At 41.8% G+C, this 22,394-nt stretch overlaps 1 long non-coding RNA gene and 1 pseudogene across 1 annotated transcript; one reads left to right on the top strand and one right to left on the bottom strand.

Moving 5' to 3' along the window:
* Nucleotides 1-1,323: 1,323 nt before the first annotated feature.
* On the bottom strand, nucleotides 1,324-9,046 carry LOC109117529. Its single transcript, XR_002024824.1, has 3 exons — nucleotides 8,838-9,046; nucleotides 7,710-7,858; nucleotides 1,324-1,782 (listed from the first exon to the last, which is right to left on the bottom strand). It is a non-coding gene; the product is annotated as an uncharacterized LOC109117529 (long non-coding RNA).
* Nucleotides 9,047-10,399: 1,353 nt separating this feature from the next.
* On the top strand, nucleotides 10,400-16,302 carry LOC104850783 (annotated as a pseudogene).
* The last annotated feature ends 6,092 nt before the right edge of the window (nucleotides 16,303-22,394 follow it).

Raw genomic sequence — 22,394 nt, 5'->3', positions numbered from 1 at the left:
TGGCTAATCAATTCGATTGATCACTGTTTATTAAGTAAAAACCTGCTTTCTAAACAGTTCCTCCCTAAATGGTGTTTTTTGCAGGCTGCTAGAAAACAGTAGACTAATTGGGGCTTTTAATTTAAATGGGGGAGTGCAAGCGTGCATATTAGCAAAGGCCTTAGGGGCACAGCGTGGGCCGTCAGGCTCCCCCAATGCAGGACGAGAGCTGAAAACCCCCCACAGCCTCCCTCTGCTCCTCCGGTCCAGAGGCTGCTGTGGCCAGATCAGGCGAGGACACTGGGAAGGAAGCCTGCTCATCTATGGATTATGGGAACGTTCAGGCCTCATCAGTGCTGTTAAATTGATCGGCTCCATTCAGCACCTTGCAAGCGGAGCTTGGGAAATCAATGAACGCCGGGCAGGTTAGGCACCCAGGTAAGTGACCATGGCCGTAGTTTCATTATCTCCTTAACAGAGAATAATGATCTCAACTGCCTCAAGGGCTCTAAATCTAAACAAATTACAGACCAAAAATCTAATCCAGCCTGGGAGATCAGCACAGAAGAGATGGGGGCAATTAGGTGAGGGAGGCATTGGCCTTGCCCATAGGGAAGGTCTTCCCCAAAGCCGCTACCCAGGAGAGGACTGGCCCAAGAGTGCCCGGAGCTTGGCAGAGCAGCAGGGAAGCCCGCCTACCAGCAGAGACTGCCACAGTCAGGCATCCCAGCACAGCCAAGACCCCTTCCAGAGAAGGCAGCCGGACCTCTCCTGGGCCCCACCCCTCCCCGAAGAGCCTCACCCTGGCCTCACAACGCCACCATACAGAACAACCATCCCATACTTCTCCTTCAGTCTGCTGTTTCAGTCTTTTACACTCTCTCTCTCTCTGATGGAGGAAACCTCAAAGAGGCCCGTCTGATGTCCTGCCTGACACAGACAAGGCACCAATGAGTAGAAACCATTGTGCAATTACAGATGTAATTTCTGCATGGGCAAATACTCAAAGCCTCGGAAATAACATCAGTTACTCCAAAAGGGTAACTAACCAAAGAATATTGAAATCTTCTAGGAAGGATATATAGGATTTTTCATTGCCAACTGGTTTGCTATTTAGGGGTTCAGATCCTCAAAAGAGGTAAAACTGCTATTTTATATTCTGGAGGCAGAGCTAGTGTTATGTATCTGAAAAAATAAGGAAGGAAGGAGAAAGAGAGAGAAAGAAGGAAAAAAAAGAAAGAGAGAAACTGAAAATGTTTAGCAGTTGTTTCCCCAGCCTGCACTCTGCTCGTGGTCTTTGCAGGCCCATATCCTGGGCTGCGTTAAATCTATGTCTCTGTCCTGATCTCATAAAAAAACATAAACTAGGTTATCGCATTTTGATATGCAAGTGGCAGATGCTCTCCTCCAGCTGGATAATGAACATCAAAACTCTGCATCACAGAAGATATGGGTTCTTGGTCACAGTGCCCTAAATACCACTGCTTGGCTGAGAACTATTACGGCTGGTTTGAAATCTGCAAGTAGCAACATCCAGAGTTCTGTGGGAAAGAGGAAAACTTTTAATAGGACCAGGCTGCATCAAAGCAACCCATAATTAGGTACAAATTTGGCTCATGGTTCAGCAATTTATACAGATTAGCTTCGTTGACCTTCAGGAGCCCAGGATGCTTCTTCCACATTTGTGGTCGCAGAGTGACCTCTAGTGTTAAGAGGGAAGGATTTTTTTTTTTTTTTTTAATGATAACATCAAACATTAACATCTTTTATCCAGTCTGACTTAAAGTGTAGGACATGGCATGCCTGTAGGAAACAAAGAGAAAGTCCTTAGGAAATCTGCATAATCAGGTACAGATGTGAACTTCTTTGTCGGTATTCAAACCACCATTAGTTATGGAATGTTCGAACTTTCTGTCGTGGAAATTTTCAGAGTTTGCGCAGTTACGATGTACGTTTGGTTTCTAGCTCATTGTTGGCTTTTTCTTTTCTTTATGTGATGAGGTTGTGCGAAAATATAAATTTTTGAAGTGGGTACTTTATGGTGCTCTCCGGCTTATGGACAAATCCCTTATTGCTCCTCTTAGTTAAGTGGGCACTTCTTAATAAGGAAAAGTAACTGCAGCAAAACCTAAGTTGGGGGTTATTTTCTTTCAATTCTTTGAAAGTGAAAGTAGGGGAACCACAGAGAAGCTCTTTGGGGCCAGAGCCAAGTTCATGGTGATGACTTGTTGGCTCAGCTTTTATGGGACTTGGCAGGGAATGGGCAGGATTCAGGGTTTGCTGTGCACCAGTTGAGCTGGCCAGCACTGAACTCAGAGTTCACAGTCCCAGTTCAATATGAAAACACAGGGTCCTTGTTCAAAAATCAGGAAAGGGGGAATGCCATTAAATAGCATAAATAAGATGTAAAGACATTTCCTTCCTTCTGTGTTCTTGCTAGATCGCACTGGTATCGTTTGCTATCCAATACATTCTAAATTGAGAAAAATTAAAATCTTGCCCCTCTCCCATGTTCATTGCCATTCATCTTTATGTTCTGTAGTGTCATCTTGCATGGCAAGGGAAATGTATTCAGCTCAAGTGCACAATTATCAAAATTACAAAATTCACATTTCATAGCTTATGTATACTGCTATGGTTGGGACCAGGAAAGTTTCCCAAAGACCCAAGTGCTAAAAGGTTAGTCTCCGAGGTGGCACCACTGTTAGACAGATGGTAGAACCCTTATGAGGAGGGACTTAGTAGGGAGTTTTAGGTCACTAGGATGTGCCCTCAAAAGGGGCTGTGACTTTAATCATTAATCGTGGTTTGTCAGCTCGCATGGGTTAAGAAACACTTCGCAGATTAATGGAGCGCAGTTCTAGGGGGGGTCTGTGGATGATCAACCCGGAGGCCAGCAAGCTGAGTGGGAAAGACCCAAGGCAGATGTGTGGGTGGCCCCAGCCAACAGGCTCGTAACCTGCATGGGATAAAAGGGGGAGAAGAAGGAAGTGCACCATTCTGGAAGAGCTCCAGTCTTAACTATGGCCTCTGGCATGAGTCCCCAGTTTCTTCAGCCTTCAACACAGACTCACACTTGCAACTGGACAGTGAGCTTCTAGTCCTCTGCCCTTGTCCCAGAGCCACATCCTTGATCCTTCCTGTTCTATGGCTTCCATCCTCTTAGGCTGGGCAGCTATTGCACCATCCAGCTCTCCAGTGCATTTGGCACAGAAGGTTCTCCCACCTCCGATCCTGCAGACAGCCCTCGTGAACTCTCCCACCTACGATCCTGTAAGCCTAATAAATCCCCTTGCTTAATTATACATATATTTTCTATGGATTCTGTTCTTCCAGCAGCCCCTAACTAAGACAAGGTCTGAAGGGCACCTGCCCACTCTGTGCTGTCTTATTTCCTTCTTGGAAAAGAGGCAAGAAGTTCCTCACTGCCACGCATTCCCCCCATGATGTGCAGCCTCATCTCAGGCCAAAGTAATGGGGCCAACCATTCACGGACTGGCACTCAAGAAGTGTGAGCCAAAAGAAGGCTTTGCTCTTTATGAATTCATTGCCTCAAGTTTTTGCTACAGTAACAGAAAAATAACACCACGTCTATGTTTTCCCTATCAGTAGAAACCACTGAATTCAGAGGCACCATAACTGAATAATTCACTTGACCCCTCAATCAGGCCTTTTTTGGAAATGCTGAACAATGCTGCAGGGAAAACCCACACACTTGAACCCAGTGGAGAGAGAGCAGGAGATCCCATTGGGTAAGATAGCTGCAGGGGCCTCATAGTGGCTATAGGTGGCCTTCTTCTCTGGGTAGAATAAACCGGTGACCGAAGCATTAGATATGGTAACTGTGTCTTGTATCTAAATGTCTCTCCAAAGCCTCATGTGCTCATAGGTGGGGTTTGGGGAGGCGGCTGGATCATGGGTGTGTGACAGTAAGATTAAGGGAGTGTGGTACTAGATTAGCCCACTGATCAGTTTAGCATAGCTCTGGGTGAGGATACTAGGAAGGCCCGTTCTGGGTGTGGATGGCACCATCCAACAGGCTTGTAGCTTGGATGGGATAAAGGAGAAAGGAAGGCTCTCTGCTCGCTGCTTCCTGCCCACTGCGCCATGGACTCTTCCTCCCCTGCCATTCCCCTCTGCCGTAACACCCTGCCTTAGACCCAGACAACTATGGACTGAAACCTCTACAAACTGCGAGCTAAAAATCAACCTTTATTCCTTTAACTCGTGTTAGGTACTTTGTCTTAGCAATGATTAAAAATAACTACTTAAGTTTATGTGTCAATTTAGCGGGACTAAAGGATGCCCAGGTAGCTGGTAAAGCAGGACTTCTGAGTTTGTCTGAGAATTTCTGGAAGAGATCAACATTTGAGTCAGCAGACTCAAAGAGGCTCGCCTCACCCCACACCATGCCAGCCTAGACCTAGGGCTGTCAGGTTCTCTGCGCCACAGAAGTCATTACCCTGAGATCCAGAAAATGTCCGGTGGCCGACACAGTATTGTTTTATTCTTAACTTTAACTGCACTTTAAAAATGAAAGATGTTGCCCAGAAAGGCAATCAGAGACCCTGGGAAAATAACCCCCACATTACCATCAGCCAGCATTACTGTGTGCGAGGCAAGGGCAGGAGCTCTGTGGAGACTGCCCCCTTGGACATGCATGCTCAGCTTCACTCCTACCCCCTGGTTCATTTCATGTGCAGCTCTGTGGACTTTCACAATTGCCACCCTGCTGTATATCTCTCCAGGTCAACATGCAATAGCCTCGGCTTAAATTCCCCTGCACCACTGCCCACACCTCCTCCACAGTCAGCCCATCTCTCCCTGGTGCCCCTGACTGGTAGCGAGCAGTTAGAATGACCACACCCATAGCCCTCTGCTCCAGCCCATGCACATCAGCTACTAAGTCATGGAGTAACCTGTGGTCTCAGTGAAGTCGCAGTGGCTTTCAATTGAAGGGAAGATACAATGAGTACAAAAACACCAAGTGCCTCTGGAAACCCAAACAACCATGGGAGAGAGAAAAGAAAATGCAAGAGAGCAGCAGGGACAACACAGCCACCAGCCCCACTGACCCTGCTCGCTGCCATGATAGCCAAGATTTCCTCTGGCTTTGAACAGTCTGTGTAGGACAATGTCTTCTCCTCCTGTCTGGATCCCTGTATGCCCTCTGCATCCCCTTCACAGCCAGCTCCAAGGGGGCCCAAGTTCTGCTTGCTCTCCATCCCCCCTCCCCACCCACTAACCAGCCTTCTTGGCAACGCAGCTTTTCATATTCTCCATTCCCTGCTGGATTCCTCTACATCCACGTGGTCCCCGGCCACTACACAAAGAGAACAGAGTTTCCCCAAACCAGGATCCCTTCCAGCCTTCCTGCTGGACCCCACTGACACTCCTCTCCTCTCCTTGACTCTCAGTGGAGTTCACACTCAGGAAACCTGCTGTACTTTCATATTTATGTTCCCACAAAATGCATCCTTTGAAACCTCACCTTCAAGGGGATGGTATTGGGATGGTAAGCCTAGGCAGGTGGTTAGGGCATGAAGGCAGAGCCCTCACAAACAGGATTAGTGCCTTTATTTAAGACCCAAGAGAGTTTCCTTGTCCCCTTCACCGCACGAAGTTACAGAGAGAAGACAGTTGTCTATGAACTAAGAAGAAGGCCCTCTAGACATCCAACCTGCCTTGATCTTGGACTTCCAAGGCTTCAGAATTGTGATACAGAGCTGGTACAGATAAGCCACCCAGTTTACAGTAGTTTGTATAGCAGCCGAAAGGACTAAAGCAAAACCCCTTCACAAAAACTTCCAGAATGGCCCTTTCCTCCACTTCAGCCAAGCCACTCCTGGTTCTTTCAACAAGATTACAGCAGTTGCAGTCTTATCCAAACATCTTTTCAGGGAATTCTCCTCCTTCTTCCCAGACTCTCTACTTCACAGTTTCCTGCAATTCTCTCCTATGAGCCACCTACCTCCATCCTCCCTGGGAAAATATCCCAGGATCTTCCATAGACTGCTGATCCCACACATCTCATTGACCCACCCAACGCCATCCCACACACAGCTGTGTGTTTTGCAGAAAGGATTTCAGAAGGAGCCTTCCGTTTAAAGCCAGTTTCCCCAAACCATCCCTACTATGTCATCTCTTTAAAAAAAAAATCCCACTATGTGGAATGAGATTTCTCAGCCACACTTTCCAGGGCAGGTAGCAAGAGGTGGAGCAGGGACGAATCTCCACTACCTTCTTCCTGGGGTGGCTGGAGGAAATCTCAGGCCCAGAGACAGCTGGTGACCACACTGCTTTTTTCCAGACAAATTTCAAATATTCTAATCTATACTGCATATCAATTCTCTAACACCCAGGGGCCATAAGCCCAACCTATGGGCTGTAGTAAGAAAAATGTGTGCACTCTGAAAAAGTTAAAAATGCTTCAGAAGCATGAAACACCAGCCAATTCCCTGCTCCACAGTAGGAAAAATGTGGATTACCTTATCTGTATTTTGAAAATATAAAATGGTACCTATGGCACCACCATTATTATCTCTATGAATATAATTGCATAAGTTTATTTTTGGGGTCTTGCTAATCATAATAGCTAAAAACTTGCCCCAAAAAAGAACAAAACAAAAAAAAATAGAAAGACACAGAAGTAGACAAAGAAATGCTTCCAGTGGTCCTTCGCCAATACAAACATATGGGTGTGGAACCATTAATTTGGTACATATAGCAAAATCATACATACTTATGCTAGCTCTAGCTCCTGCTTTTTCCCCTCACAATGAGATCTTGAACATTTCCTCCTGTATATAAGCAACCTTTCCTTCATTATTGATGGCTGCCCTGCTTATCATGATTTTCTCAACCAATCCCTTCTAGTTGTACATTTCAGTTGTTTTATTTTTTCCTCTTCTTATATGTAGCAGTATTATAACACTACAGTGAACATCCTTGAAAAGACTTATTTGAAGATCTATGATTACTTCCCTAACAGATTCCTAGAAATTGAATAGCTGGAGCAAAAGATATTATAATTCTGAAACATCTTTTTGATTGTTGATGAGGTCATCTTGGTAATGCAGCACACATACAGGCTCGGAAAAACAAACTCAGACAACCCTAGGATCCCACATTCCTGGTGGGCTCTGAAGTGACCACAGCAGACTGTGGAGCCCACCATCATCACTAGACTGGTTCCTGCACAGAACTGCACCCCTGACTTGGAGATTTTTAACTCCAGCTGCAGAGGCAAGTGTCCAGAAGACCATGTGAGATGCTGTCACTGATTAGATTACCTCCCTATGCCAGGGAGTAGTTGTCAGATGAGTTTGATCAGGCAGCGGGGGTAGAAGAATCACACTGAGGTAAGAAGACAACACCACATCCAAATGCACCGAGAACGCCCCCTTCCAAAGAGCCTCCCTTGCACCAGGAAACGTCAGAGTTGCTAAAGAACCATCACCTGCAATGCTGCTGATGATGCATTTATCTCTCAGTCCATCTAAATGACTGGCACTCATCCTGCTTCTACCTGAATTGTCCATGCCTATGGCACTGAGTGACCAAGTGATTCGAAGAGCAATCAAAGAGGAGTAGGAATGAGAAAAATCAATGATCTCTTCCTTCACACTCTTAAAGAAAGGGCAGCAGCAGAAATACAGAGCAGCATGAGCCTTGAGCTTGGGTCACTGATTAGAAATCGCAATCAGTTAGAAGAGAAAGATAAGTCCTACCGGGGAGAAGCTATGTGTAGATGAGGGGCATCAAGGACACCAAGGTTACTGTGGGTCTTCTCTCTTCTCCACAAACCCCACAATGCCCTTCCTACCTCCTCTCCGTGTGTGGCCAGGTAAGGAATCACTGGGCATGAGGACATGCATCCCTGAAAGCAAGATGAAGGAGTTAACAGGATGCCTGGACAGCACCACCAAGGAGATGTGTCCTAGGTCCAGGGAACATGACATCTTCACTTCTGCCTAGTGGGGAAACCCACTTTCAGTTTGGATTTAATCAAACCAAAGAGACATGGAAAACAGCCTTCCTGGAGTCACAAATGCTACAGAAAAATTTTTAAGAAAAGATGCTACAAATTGAAACCACAGAGTGTTTACCCCAGCATTGTTTATAATACCAAAAAGTTAGAAACAAACTATGTTGTCCAATACTAGATACATACAGGATCTCCACGCAATGAATGACACACTGACTTTACCATTTTAAAAAGATGAGACAAATAACAATGCTGTGTTATTTGCAGAAAGCAGATAACAGATTCAGCAGCGGCCCCTGTGATATAGACCAAAATAATGTTTCTATTTCTTCCATGAGATCAAGTGATCCCTCTCTTTTTAGTTCATCTGTGCTTTCTGCATTTTTTATTGTGCTGGAATGAATGAAGAAACCATGGTTGTTTCTGTTTGTTTTGTTTTGTGTTCATCTTCCCTTCACCACAGGGCAGCAGAGAAGTCCAGGGGCCAAATCACTGACCTAGCAGACTGTACAGGTCAGAGCACAGAGCTGCGGCATGGGAAGGTTATTAATAAGTAATTAGTGGCCAGCATTTCTCAGAGTACTGCGGAAGGCAGTAATGCCTCTTTGTAAGCTCCACAAAAGACTACAGATGTGGAACTTTGATCAAGTTCAACACAGACTCACACAAGAAATGGTATGAAATCATGTGGAAAAGAATCCACAGAGCCAGGGTTGGGGGAAACAGGAATACCCAAGCCTTACTTTTTAGGGAAGAATGTCAGTAAGATCTCAGAGAATCGTGACACTTTTCTTAGGGCTCTACTGCATAGCACATGCGGTCTCTGATTCCTGGGCACCACATTCACTGGGCACTGCGGTAAGAGACCTACCTTCTAGGCACATGTGGCTTTGAAACCCAGAGGATGTGAAGTCGCCAACCAGGACCTCTTGCAGTCTGCTGTTTCAGGAAAAATTTTTTCTCTCTTCTTCATATGCCTCATAATGGCATTTTGGACCACCTACAAGATTCCCTCACCTAGTGACATCATAGACATCTGTGTGTTGTAAATAACTCTATGATGCTGACACAATGAGATCACCTGAGACATGTCCTCAGGAAGTGTCCCCTCTGAAAAAAAACACATAACTTTACTATGCCATACAAAAACCATTTCCGTTACATGAAGTACAGGTTCTACATCAATGCAGTTCCTCTTGCCTCTGTTGTCTATTTCTGGAAAAGTCTGGATTTGGCCCATGGTTTTGTGTTCATTTCAATGGCAGCGTGGAAAGGGAGGGATCCCCAGTTCAGTCTGGGGCGCAGGCTTTTAACCATGAGGGGAAAGGGGCACAGGATGCTCTGAAGCTGCAGCAGCTGCGTGCTCCTACGGGAGGCAGCAACACCTCAGCCTGGTGTCTCCGTCCATCTCTCTCCACCCTCCCAGAGACCAGAGTCCTGCCGAGGGATTGCAACCAAATAAAACCATACAAAATAACAAACAGAAAAAGGAAGGGGCTGGGTAAGGAAAAGTGAGCATCTCTCAGATGAAAAGTGTCCCTCATTAAGTTGTTGAAAAAAAATTTTTAAAACGGGACAAGTTTTTCAGCCATGACATAAACCTCCACAGAATTTCCCAGACCACAGGAGAAAACAGATGTTGTCTAAATTTGTGCCAAAGACACTATGATCTTAAACTATTTCTGAAATTATTATTGCCTCTTCATAAGCAGGGTGACCAGGTCCTACATCCTTGGCCAGTGAAGGAGTCCCTCAGAGTGAAGGGCTGCATCAGAGCCCCAGTGGCTAAGGCCCTTACACCCGTGTACTCAGGAGCCACATGGAGAAAGGAACCCTCCAGAAATAGCTTGTTTTTCCACCCCACTCAGTGAACTTTTGGCTGAGAACAGCATCGTTTTTATTAAATGATTTCTTTTTATGAGTTGCAAATAGTCGGCACTTGACCTGAAGCCTCAGTGAGACTCACAGATTCAAATCGCTTTGTCATCCTCCTCCTCCTTGGGTTTTGTATGTTGCAATGACCCATTTGCTGATTCCGTGACCTTTAGCAGGCTACTTAACCTCATTTTCTGAATGTCTCCATACATAATAGAATTCCACTCTGTCTAGGAACACAGAAGCCACCTGGCATGGGTGCACAGTTGCGCTCAGACTTTGGCTTTCTAAACTCACCTGAAAACCTGCCAAAACAGCACATTCCATGCTCCAGAATTTCTCACTCTGTAGGTCTTGGTGAGGCCTGGTGTGTTGCACTTTTATAATGAGCATCCTTGAAAATATCAGCAATTCTCATACAAAAATCAAAAAAGAAAAACAGTGGCCCATGCTGTCTTTTTTTTTTCCTCAGCCAACATTTTATCCATCAACATATTTGCCAATGATGGAGAAGAAAAAGGAAATAGCAAGTGGTCACAATGAACCAGTGAGATCTACATGAACGTGCTCTTCCCCAAGAATGACGATGGTCAGTTTTGATAGGATGCCATGAGTCTGGCAAAAAGCAGGAGTCCCATAACTCCTGAATAAATGTGTGCTCCTTCTGCTCTGATACTTTGTTTTTTAATCTCCATACTACCATGCTCTAAAATGCTAAATTATTTATCATTAACAAAGGCAAGATAAAGAAAGACTCCCGGATGTTAGCAAAGTGCTCTGGGTTTCATACTCCATTGCTCACAAAAGCAGTCTGACCTAAATCTGATGGCAATGCAAAGCTGCAATTTTCCAGCTCCGGGTGACAACGTTGACTCAAAATGTTCATCTAACTAACTGCCAGCAGCAGGACCAGGCTGAAGTTACACAGATTTTATATCTCATCACAACTCTCTTTCCTCTTACAGGCTCAGCCACCCAGAAGATGGTACAAAACAACATTCAAAATCCAGGAATGGATGTGTCTTGGGGTGGGAGAGAGGATCTGGTGCCTTGGATTCTTGGAGGATCCCAGTGTCTCTGGCTTCTCACCTTCCTGGGACCCTCAAGCCATGGAGAAGGTGAAGGTTGGGAGGCAGCATTCTAGTCACCCCTGGTATTACTGCTATGTGGAAAGGGATAAAGACCAAGTAAAGAAGAATGTACACAGCAACAACAGCTCCCCCTTATACACAGGGACTGAGTGCAAGAGCCCTAAGGCTCACCTAAACCCACAGCCAGTTCAGAACTTTAACACACTGTCCTTTCCTATGTACCCTGCGGCTTTGCCTCATAGCACTGAACACTGCCATGTTTTATATCTGGTGCCTCCTTTGCTTCAATATTCTTATGCTTTGGGGATACTGGTAAGAAAAATAAGAGTCACTTGAACACAAACACTGAGAAACAGGCACAGTGTGCTACATAAGCAGAAGGCTACTAAGTGCCGATTGAGCAGTGCTAGTTTGAATTTGAAATGTCCCCTCAAAACCCATGTATGAAAGGTTTAGTATGCAGCTGGACAGTATTGGAAGATGGTAGACATATAAGAGGTGGAGGAAGTTAGGTCATTGTGGACATGCCATGAAAGGAATGATGGGAGCCTGGCTCCTTCCTCTTCCTGTCTTTTTCTTGTCTCAGCCGTGAGGTGAGCTTACCATGATGTGTTGTCTCATGACAGACCCAAAAGAGCAGAGCCAACCAGCCATGGACTGAACACTCCAAAACTGTGAGCCAAAATAAACCTTTCTTCCTTATAAGTTTCTTGTCTCAGGTATTTTGATGCAGTAGTGGAAAGCTGACTAAGCAGGTCAGCTAGCTGGTAACTTGTGCTACTTGGACAGAAGGGAAAGCTTTATTGTGAAACAAAGGGAAGACTTCAGCTGTGCCTAATGTGAGTCCAGTGATTCCTGGTCACTCGGCTAGGGATGGCCACATGGAAGCTGAATGGAAATCTCCCAATGCACAACTCAGTCCTCTTCCCAGACCACAAGGTGACTGGTGCCCAGGATTCTGATAAAAAATGCATTATTTAATAGGAGCAGGTATGGATCATTTTGGGGTTCACAATGGCACTGTTATTGCCCTGGAACCCCAGGATAGCCATGTTCTAGGGAGCCAGTTAGAGAATACTGTAGGGTAATATTCCATTTTCTATAAAATGGAATATTACTCAGCCATAAAGAACAAGAAAATAGATTCATTCATAGGAAAATGGATTCATATTGAAGATATACTCCTAAGTGAAATAAATAAGTCACACATGTGTAAACACCAAATAGTGTCCCTGGTGTGAATAATCTGCAACAATGCATAAGATTCTAATAAGATTACAGACATTTAGAAATGGGAAGAAAGGAGCTAAAGGTGTAGGGAAGGTGGGATGGGTAGGAGAAGAGTAAAAAGGGAAAAGAAAAAAATGTGAGAGAATGAAAAGATGAAAATAAAGTGTTTGTAGATGGGGAGGGGAGGAGGGGGTGAAGGGAGGGCAGAGGTAAGGGGAAAAATGAGAATCAAGACTTGTCATGTAGAGGTACAAGATCCCAACAATGAATGTAACTGTGCTGTATCCCTAAAATGTACCAATAAACTCAATTAAAGCTAAAAAAAAAAAAGAGAATACTGTAGGGGACACTGTCTACCACTCTGAACCCTATTTCCTTCTCTGGAAAAGTGGAAGACTGGATAATTCCTTCTCTAAAGCCCTCCTTTTTCTAAAGAGTTTTCTAGGCTAGCCTGCTTGAGTCCCATGTATCAGTGTGCCTGTTGTGTGTCAAAGGAAATTTCTCTGTCTGGGACCACTAACATGCTACTTGGAATCCCCTGCTGTTACAAGAGCTGCCCATTAGAATCTGGTAGGCTGAAGCATGAAGATCTCAGGTTTGAGTCCAGCCTGAGCAACTTAATCACTTCGTGAGATCCTGTCTCAAAATAAAAAATAAGGAGGACTAAGGGATATAGTGCAATGTGAAGGCCCTGGGTTCAATCCCAGGCACTCCAAAAAACAAACAACAAAAACAACCTCAACTAGCCCTAGGCTACTAAAGCAAGTTCCAGAAAACAAAAATTTGATGTGCCTATCCCAACAGGCCACGTCTATGATCACCCAAAGACAAGAGCTTTCCCAACAGAAGGGAAAGTAGGGAATGTTTTCAGAAGTAAAAAATTGAAAAGCACATCGCTAAATATCTCAAACTTGGTATCTCTTCATCTCTTTCTTCTCAAAAATGAATAAATTTGGCCTACCACCCTTTTTTCTCTTCAAATTACAGAATCAAATGTTCCAAGGATAAGGGATATCCCTGGTATATTCTTCAATCTGTTTCTAGTCCTAAAATTGGGGATCATTCTAGCAGATACCCACTGTGTCCAGCTCTGATTGCAGCTCACAAACACGTGACCACATAATCAGAGCAAAGGGTGGATCTTTTTTTAAATTAATTAATGTGCTCGTGTGTGTGTGTGTGTGTGGGCGCGTGCGTGTGCACACGTGCGCACACGTGCATGTGTGCTGGGCACTAAACTCAGCACCTCACCCACACTAAAACACAAGATCCAGCACAGAGGTACATTCCTGCTCCTTCTGAGGCAGGGCAGTACCTTGTTCCCAAGTGTAAAACACGGTGTCCAGACATAGCAACTTCATGCTCGATATCGCAACAAAACAAATGAGCCTCATTGCTGCTTTGGCAAATTCTCTGCTAATCTCAGACCTTTTTATGTTCTTATTCTTTAGGTTCTTATTCCTTTTCTCTTTCAGCTTTTTTCCATACTGGCATTTTGATCACATCATCACCATAGCCTTTCATCTTCATCCTTTTATCTTTTCCATAAAAGAATCTCCCCCAAACAGAGATGAAGTACACACAGACCTAAATATTAAGCTCCTCAGAAGCCCTCCAAAGCATAAGAAAAATCAAAAGGCAAATGATAAATCTGAAAACAATATTTTAACATATCTAAAAAGGCAACATTTAATGCAAATATAGTTCTAACAACTTTCTAAAGATAACAAACAGCTCTCATAAAAATGAAGAGTAAATTCATACACAAAATGAGGGTACTTAATAAAAACATGAAAAAAAATCAGTAACTATTTTAAAGCAAAATTAAAACAAACAGAATTTTTCAAGGGCTGGGGATTTAGCTCAATGGTTCTGCCTGCCTCGCAAGCGCAAGGTTCCAAGTTTGATCCCCAGTACAAAAAAAAAAAAAAATTTTTTTCAACTGTCAAGTTAACAAAAATTTAATGTAGTACCCAGAATTGCTTGATTGTATTAATTCTTTAGTGTCATCATGCTTGTTTCCTTAATCTGGTTGTTTCTAAGAAGAGTATGTTTTAAGCGTCGATTCACTTACTCTTCCTGCACATCTACCATATTGTGATTCTATTTTGTTTGGCACTGACTGGCAATTGACCCCAGGACCTTGCACCTACAAGGCAAATACTCCACCACTGAGCTAGTCCTTCACATTTTCCTTGGCTTCTATTTGCTTGGCGTTTTCCTTATGTTTTTGTTATTTGGTTATTTCTGCTCTTGGGTATCTCCTGAATGAAATATAATGCTAGGCTGCTTACTCATTTACTCTAATAAGAATGCATCTGGGGGTGCTTAGGTAGTTTAATTCACTTACACATCTTTTAAACACTATTACATGGTGAAATAGTTATTCCATTTTATACTGTATTTTTTATTTAATTGCCTTTGTATACTTTTCTTTTTCTCTTAATTTTTTTATGAAAAAGACTAACTACACTTTTGTCTTTTAAATTAAATGTCATGCATTTTATTCTTATCTATTTATACCTCTCTTTCCTTATTAATTTGCCCACACTTTATAACTTGCCCTGAACAACCTACATGCTTCCTCCTTCTCCCACTGTGCTCTCACCCTCACAGCAACACATGCTGACCCTGATGTCAGTGTCACCTAGGACTTCCATCTGGGTGAATGAACTTTTTCTTCTTTTGTTTTATTTTATGTAGGGACTTGGTTTTTTTAACATAATAAACTACATTATTCAATTACCCTCACATCCTATATTCTTTGTAGCAACCTCTTAGACTGATTTTTTGTGTGAGCCAGCTTTCTACCCCGATAACAAAACACCTGAGATAATCAACTTATAAAGGGAAAAGTTTTGAAGGTTGGAGTCTGCAATCTGGCTTTCTTGATCCGATTGTTTCGAGCCTGTGGTGAGGTAGCACCACACATCGTGATGGGAGCATGTGGTGGAACAGAGTCCCTCATCTCATCATCAGGAGGCAAAAAAGGAGAGAGCAAAAGGGACTAAGGCCTCACCATCCCTTGAAAGGACACATCCAATGCCCTACGACCTTTCCCTAGGCCCCACAAAAATGGCCAACATGAACTCAGCTATCTCAATATCCGCATTAAATGTTAATTAACTAGACTCCCCAGTGAGGCAGACTTTATCGGACATTTTTTTAAGATTCAGTTATATGATGTTTATAAAAAATTCATTTTAAGTATAGCAACAGAGTTAAGTATAAAGTTGAATAAAGACACATCACACTTCTGATAATTTAAAAGTTGCTGCCATTATGTTGCTATCAAGCAGAGCAGTCTTTAACACAAGGATAATTACCACAGATCAAGGGAGCTACTTCATAATGATATAATGTTACATTTGCCAAGAAGGCCTAGCATTCCTAAGGCTGTGTGCATTTAATAACAGAGCTTCAAAACTATAAGAAGTCACTGCAGTACAGTGAGTGCCATAGAGAGAGTCCCGAGGCCAGTGAGAGTCTGAAGAGTACTGGGCGACTGTGTGCCTCGCAGAGGAAAACAAGTAAACATAAGCAAAGGAAACCTGAGAATCTGAGAGGCAAAACCTCATCACAGGAACTCTTTGTGCAAACTCGCCAAGAGCAGCACAGGAAGAAGCATCCAGATGCTTCCGTTAACTTCTTAAGAGTTTTCTAAGAAGTGCTCAGAGAGGTGGAAGACCACGTCTCTAAAGAGAAAGGAAAATTTGAAAACATGGCCAAGGCAGTCACGGCCCATCACGAAAGTGAAATGAAAACCTATATCCCTCCTAAAGGAGAAATAAAAAAAGAAATTCAAAGATCCCAATGAGTCCAAGAAGACCTCCTCAGTATTTTTCTTGTTCTGAGTGTCGCCCAGAAATCAAAGGAGAACATCCTGGCCTCTCCATTGGTGATGTTGCAAAGAAATCAGGAGAAACATGGAAGAATACTGTGGCAGGTGATGAGTAGTCTTACAAGAAGAAGGCTGCCAAGCTGAAGGAAAAGTATGAAAAGGTCCTCGCTGCCTACCAAGCTGAAGGAAAACCTGATGCAGCAGAAAAGAGAGTCATCAAGGCTGAAGAAAGGCAAAAGAAGGAAGAGGAGGAAGATCAAGAGGATGGAGATAAAGAATAAGATGATAATGAAGAATAAGTTGGTTCTAGAACAGTTTCTTTTTCTTGCCTCTAAAGAATTTAATCCCCATGTACAAAACTCATTCCCTTAAAAAAATTGAACGTAAGGCTGTGTAAGATTTGTTTTTAAACTGTACAGTGTCTTTATGTGTAGTTAACACGCTACCAAATGAGTGTTTAGACAGCCCTGTCCCAGTGGTATTTTCAATAGCCACTAACTTTGCCTGGTACAGTATGGGGGTTGTAAACTGTCATGGGAAATTTAAAGTAGCACAAATTAGTTATATATGGGGAAGGTAGTTTTTTATCTTCAGTCATCTTTGATGAAGCTTATATGAAATAATAGTTATTCTGTTAACTGAATACCACTCTGTAATTGCAAAAAAAAGTTACAGCTGTTTTATTGACATTCTGAATTCTTCTAAGTAAATACAATGTTTTAATTAGTTAAAAAAAAATACGAAGCAATAATTAGCAGAACCAAAGACAGAAATAATGAATATAACGGGAGATTTCAACACTTTCAATTAAATGTGCAAAGATAAAAGACTAGGGATTATAAAACAATATTAGGACCTCTGAGGAGGGTAGGGGAGTGGAAAGACTAAAAATAATTACCACTTCTTAAACCAAAAATATACAGCCTCATTGAAATAAAACCCATTGGGTAGATTAAACAGCAGATTACCTGAAGCTGAAGAGCAGCAATGATTAGAAAGCAGATTAAGAGAAATTATCCATAATATAGAATAAATAAGTATAACAATGGAAATTTAAAAGACATAAAAGGAAGAAACAGTACAGAAAAAATGACAATGAGATTTTATTTTATTGTGCTAAGAAGAAAGAAGCCTGGCACACTTACAATTCTATAACCACCTACACTCTCACTCAAGAGTAAAAAGAAATGAGACTCTTCCAGTCAGAATTCATCTCTTGTTTTTTGCTTTTGTTTTTGGTACCAGGGATTGAACCCAGAACCTTGCACTTGTGAGGCAGGCACAGTGCCACTGCACTAAGCCCCTGGCCCTCACCTCTTTAGATCCTTTCTGAAGGAAAATAAAAATGTTGTTCTTCAATAAAAAAAAAGTGACTCATAAAACAGTGAGATGCAAAAGCCAAATGGCAAATCAAAAGAAAAAAATCAAATTAAGCCAGGGTTATGCCTCAGTGGTAGAGCACTTACCTAGCATATATAAGGCCCTGGGTTCAATCTCCAGCAGTGAAAAAATAAACAAGTGGCCAAGTGGCTGCATGTGAGTGAGTATTAATTCATTGGTCAATGCAATGAAGTTGATGTGACAGCTAACATGAAGAATCTAAAGCAAAAAGATATTAAAAGTACTAGAAAGTATAATATGGAAGATGGAAGAAATGTGAAAAGAATTTAAAACATGCCAGGTCTGTGGTCTTTGCAGAAAAATAATTGCTATTAGACTACTAAATTAAATAGACAGCATGCAAATTTAGGAGTAGAAAACAAATAGAATATATAACCAAACAAGTAGATGAGAAAGAAAAAAGTGTAAATACTCAGCCTTTAATAGAAATCAGGAAGATATTTAAAACAAAGCACAATATAAGAAAAGAAAATGAATGTGGTAGAAGAAATACATCTAAATAAACTAACAATAAATGTAAATGGATCAAACTCGCTAGTTAAAGATCCTAATTCCAGATTGGATTTTTCTAATTCAGCTATATGTACATCTACTACATGGACATATGTAGACAATAATGAAATTTATAAATATAGTTAGTATTTTATGAAAAAAGCAAATTGAAGTAAGAATAGAGTATCACTACATTTTGTATAATTTAAAACATGTTAAACACTAGTTTCGACTGTTTATGGATATTAGCATATGAAACAATAAAATATGGAAGGTATTTCATATCAATTTTAAGATTGCAATAATTTCTGTGGAAGAAAGAAGGGAAATTGATGGGATGGGGGAACAAATGTTAATTTTACCTATATCTGTAAAGTTGAAAAATCTAAAGCAAAAAGTTAAATGTAGAGGACAGGTTCTTACATTGAAGGTCTGTTTAAAATGTCATACTGAAAAAATAAGAATAAACTTAATAACTGAATAAAGCAAAGCAATATTACAAGATAATCCAAGTTTTGTGGTTATTAAACTGTTCTCATGTTAAGAAAAGCACATAAAATACAATCCTTACATTTTATACAATGACTGTTTTATAAATAAAAATGTTAATTTGATACTAAAATATTTTCTAGACAAACTAAAAATAACTCAGATAAAGATTCTATATAAAATAACCATGAGAAGCAGTTAAGAAATTTTACCTCATCAAAACAACAAGCCTTGTAGCTCAGTGAGATGACTGTTGACACCAATTAATGAAAGTCTCAAAATGGCCAGTAGAGTGGATTAGTAATGTTCCTAAGACAAACACATGAAAATGTCTGAGTTGACAGATATGCCAATTATCATAATATGATCATTACATATCACACACGTGTTAAAATGACACATTGTACCCCATAATCACTATATGTCTTTTGAGGAAGCGTTATCCTAATACTGTACCTTTTCGGTTCTGGCCAGTAAGTGGCAGATACTGACGGTGCTATAGTCTTTTTTCTTTTTTAATAGGGATTGAATCAAATGTTTTCTCACTACGGTACATCCCAGCCCATTTCAATTTTTTATTTTGAGACAGCATCTCTCTGAGTTTCCCAGACTAATTTATGCTCTTTCTGCCTCAGTCTCCCAAAGTCCTGGGACTACAAGCCTGCAAATTTTTAATCCAGGCATCATTCCTAAGGTGAAATAATCTTTAGGTCAGAGCCTACATTTACCAGAGTTTTTTCTGGCTTCTGTGTATTGTCCCCACAATGTTTGCTTCTTTCTATCCACCAGGAACCTGTTCCAGTGATATGACTTCCCACTCCCCAGCCCCATCTGCAGAGCCAGTCACCAGGTGAAGCAAGAGGGTTACAAAGCCAGAGGAAAGGACTCAGTCATCATGGAGCTCTGTCCCCTCTGTTCCTTTAGTACAGTGAAATGTTTCATTGCTGCTATACAGAAACCTGGCCCAAAATGGTATCGTGGTTTTACATTCAACACTTATAGCTCTCTGCAAAAATATGAAACAAAAATCTAAAACTTAGCACAATCTTCCCAGAATTCTCTGAAAGAATGAATCCTATTTACCACCTAAAATAATGCCTCCTTATAGCCTGAAGTGCCGAGGTGGAGAATTTAATGAATGTTTAACTTTGTTTAGTGTGTGTTTGACATGAAAGCACCTGTTAGACAAACACAGGTCTTGTGGGCTTGCAAAGAACATTAGCAAAGCTACTTGCAAAAAGACCTCATGGACCCAGGAACAGGAAAGAGAAACTGGTGACTTATTTCCCTTCTTTTCTTGATCAGATGTGAGCAACTTGTTTTCCAGTGGGTTCTCTGTCTACCCAGAGATCTTTTCTACTTCCTATTTCCTGGTTTCTTTTGTCAAAGTCTACACAGAACTTTTAGCTATGTTGCTGTTTCTTTGCATCCTAAAATTCCAGAGACTCAAGGCAGAACTCACTCAACTTCCTCAAAAGGGGGCGGGGCTTACTGCTTTTATCATTCGTCAGTCACTTCCAAGTTCCTGAGTCTTCTCTAACAATCTTTTGAGGGTATGGATCATTTCCCAAACATGGCACAAGGACAGCAGGATAGAAATTTGGCTGCAACAAGCTTTGAGTATGTGGTATGTATGGGCCAAAGGCAAGTTGTAGGAGCATCACACAGGATCAGTGGCTTCTTTTCTCAAAGGCCCTATGCTTATATTATTGTGCAAGTGTGACCACCTTGCACTGCCATATGCAACAGGTACTACAAGTATGTCTGATATCAATCTCTCTCTCTCTAGAAAACTGTTAGAGAACTTTGCAAAAAGGTTAACCCAAGCTTTACTATTTGGTGCTCCTTCATCAGATGGGGCAGCTAGAGGCAAGTTCCTGATTCAATTCAAGTATTGTTTAAATGGATGTACCATATGCAATCATCTTCCCTTCATTTAAGCAAAATACCTCCTAAGAAAGTGGAAACCCCTCTGAGACCATGAAGCCTAGAAAAGCACATAAGTTTGAAAAAATGTGGACATAAGAGAGACAGGCACATAACAACAGAACTGAAGTCATAAACACCCCCACATCTGGTGCACATATGCTCTGATTTTTCTATGCATAGGAAAATAGAGAAAATTATAAAAGTTGAATGATTGTGGAAACCTTCAGTGTTGCTCAGAAAAGCAGAATAGTTTTTAAAACTCCAGAAAAACACTTTTTGAGGGGCTCGAGGGTCACCTTAGGATGCTGCCACCTACCCTACTTATACAATCAAAGGTGTTTACCTGCACAGTCCCGAAAAGCTTGTGAAGGAGACAATGCACTAGAAAAGAAGAGTATCATTGAAGGCCTGATGGTTAAACAGATACAAGAAAAAGTGAAATAAGGAAGAATATGCTTTCAAATCTATGTGCTACAGCTGCTGCTGACAGTGAAGTGGTGGCCACAGTCCCAGCAGAAGACCTGGAGCAAGGTGGTCAAGAGCAAGCAATCTTTTGGTTGTTGGTGGTGAAATTAGGCATGGACAGCATTTTCATATCTAAAGATAGGCAAAGACTATGTTGGTGAAAGTCACAAAGAAGGCATCAGCTAAAACACCTACTCATGCATCACTCCAACATCAATGCCCCTTAGCAACACTGAAGGGAAGGCATCCTCTGCCACTGGGCATTCGCACTGCAGCTGTGCCGGGAGCTTTCTGTCACGGTCCATTAACGGTTAAATGCACGGTGAATGCTTTGCCATCGGCACTCCTGCTGGTGGAGGACACTCCAGTGCTGTCGATTATGAAGGTAGTGCTGAAGTCACTGTGACAGACCAGGAAAGGCCATCATGGCCACCTCGGCTCACCTCCCTTTTCTCAGCAGCAAGTCTCACAAACCCTCAGTCTGTGAGGAATCTTCGTTTTCAATTCGCATTACTTATTTTACTTCACTACCCACTTTTTAGTTTTTCTAACATACTACTTCATTGCTCATTTATATTAGAGTATATGTTTAATGAAGAAAGAAAATAATCCCTGTGGCTCCTGTACATGCAAGCACACTCACCAATGCATTAATTGTTTTAAGAAATGAAATAAACTATTTTAGACACTGTTATATGTAAGTCTGCAGTGGATTTTCATGCAAGAGTTTATTTCAGGTATTTGGAAGAAGTCAGTTGAGAGCTTAGAATAAGCTAAAAATGTATTCATTATTTCTTCACAAGTGAAATAAACCAGATACAGAAAGACCAATGCCACACTATCTGACCCACACAAGGAATCTGAAAGAGTCAAACTCACAGAAGCAAAGAGTAAATTGCGGGGTTTCCAGAGACTGCAGAGGAGAGAGGATGAGGGGATGTTGCTCAAAGAAAGCCACATTTCAATAAGGAGGAATAAATTCAGAGATCTATTGTAGAGCATGGTGACTACAGTTAATAACAATGCACTATACCCTTGAAAATTGTGAAGAGAGATTTTCACCACAAATAATGATAAAGCATGTGATGCAATCCATATTAATTAGCTTGATTTAGCCATTCTATAATGTATACATATTTCAAAATATCATATAGTGTACCATCAATGTATATAATATATGTGCATTCTTGTCCTCTATAGTTGAGGAAACATAAGCACAGAACATTTCAGTAACCTGCCCTGGGTCACCCAAAGCAGGGGACCAGGCCAGTTACTGAGCCCCACCTGGGCATCCCTGATACCCTGTGCTATTCCCACTACAACACAATTGCTCTCAGGAAGAACTGGCCAGGATAGGGGGGAAAAAACTAAGCAATGGCTCAAACTCCCAGAAAGCACAGGGATCCATTCCATTTAAAATACACGAACAGTTGCAAAACACAAGGGACCAGCAAATGCAGTAGAAGGTAGCATTTTCCCTATGACAGACATTTTTCAGGGCTGAGGAAATTCTAGTTATTTATTTATTTATTTAAATTTATCATACAGTTCCTTGCATCTCAAGTTTCCCTGGTTTGTTTAAATAGCACAGTTACTGTTAAACAGCACAACAATC

Source organism: Fukomys damarensis, unplaced genomic scaffold, assembly GCF_012274545.1.
Source record: "Fukomys damarensis isolate Sample0158 unplaced genomic scaffold, DMR_v1.0_HiC HiC_scaffold_7, whole genome shotgun sequence".
NCBI lineage: Eukaryota > Metazoa > Chordata > Mammalia > Rodentia > Bathyergidae > Fukomys > Fukomys damarensis.
This window is presented reverse-complemented; position numbering and strand designations above follow the sequence as displayed.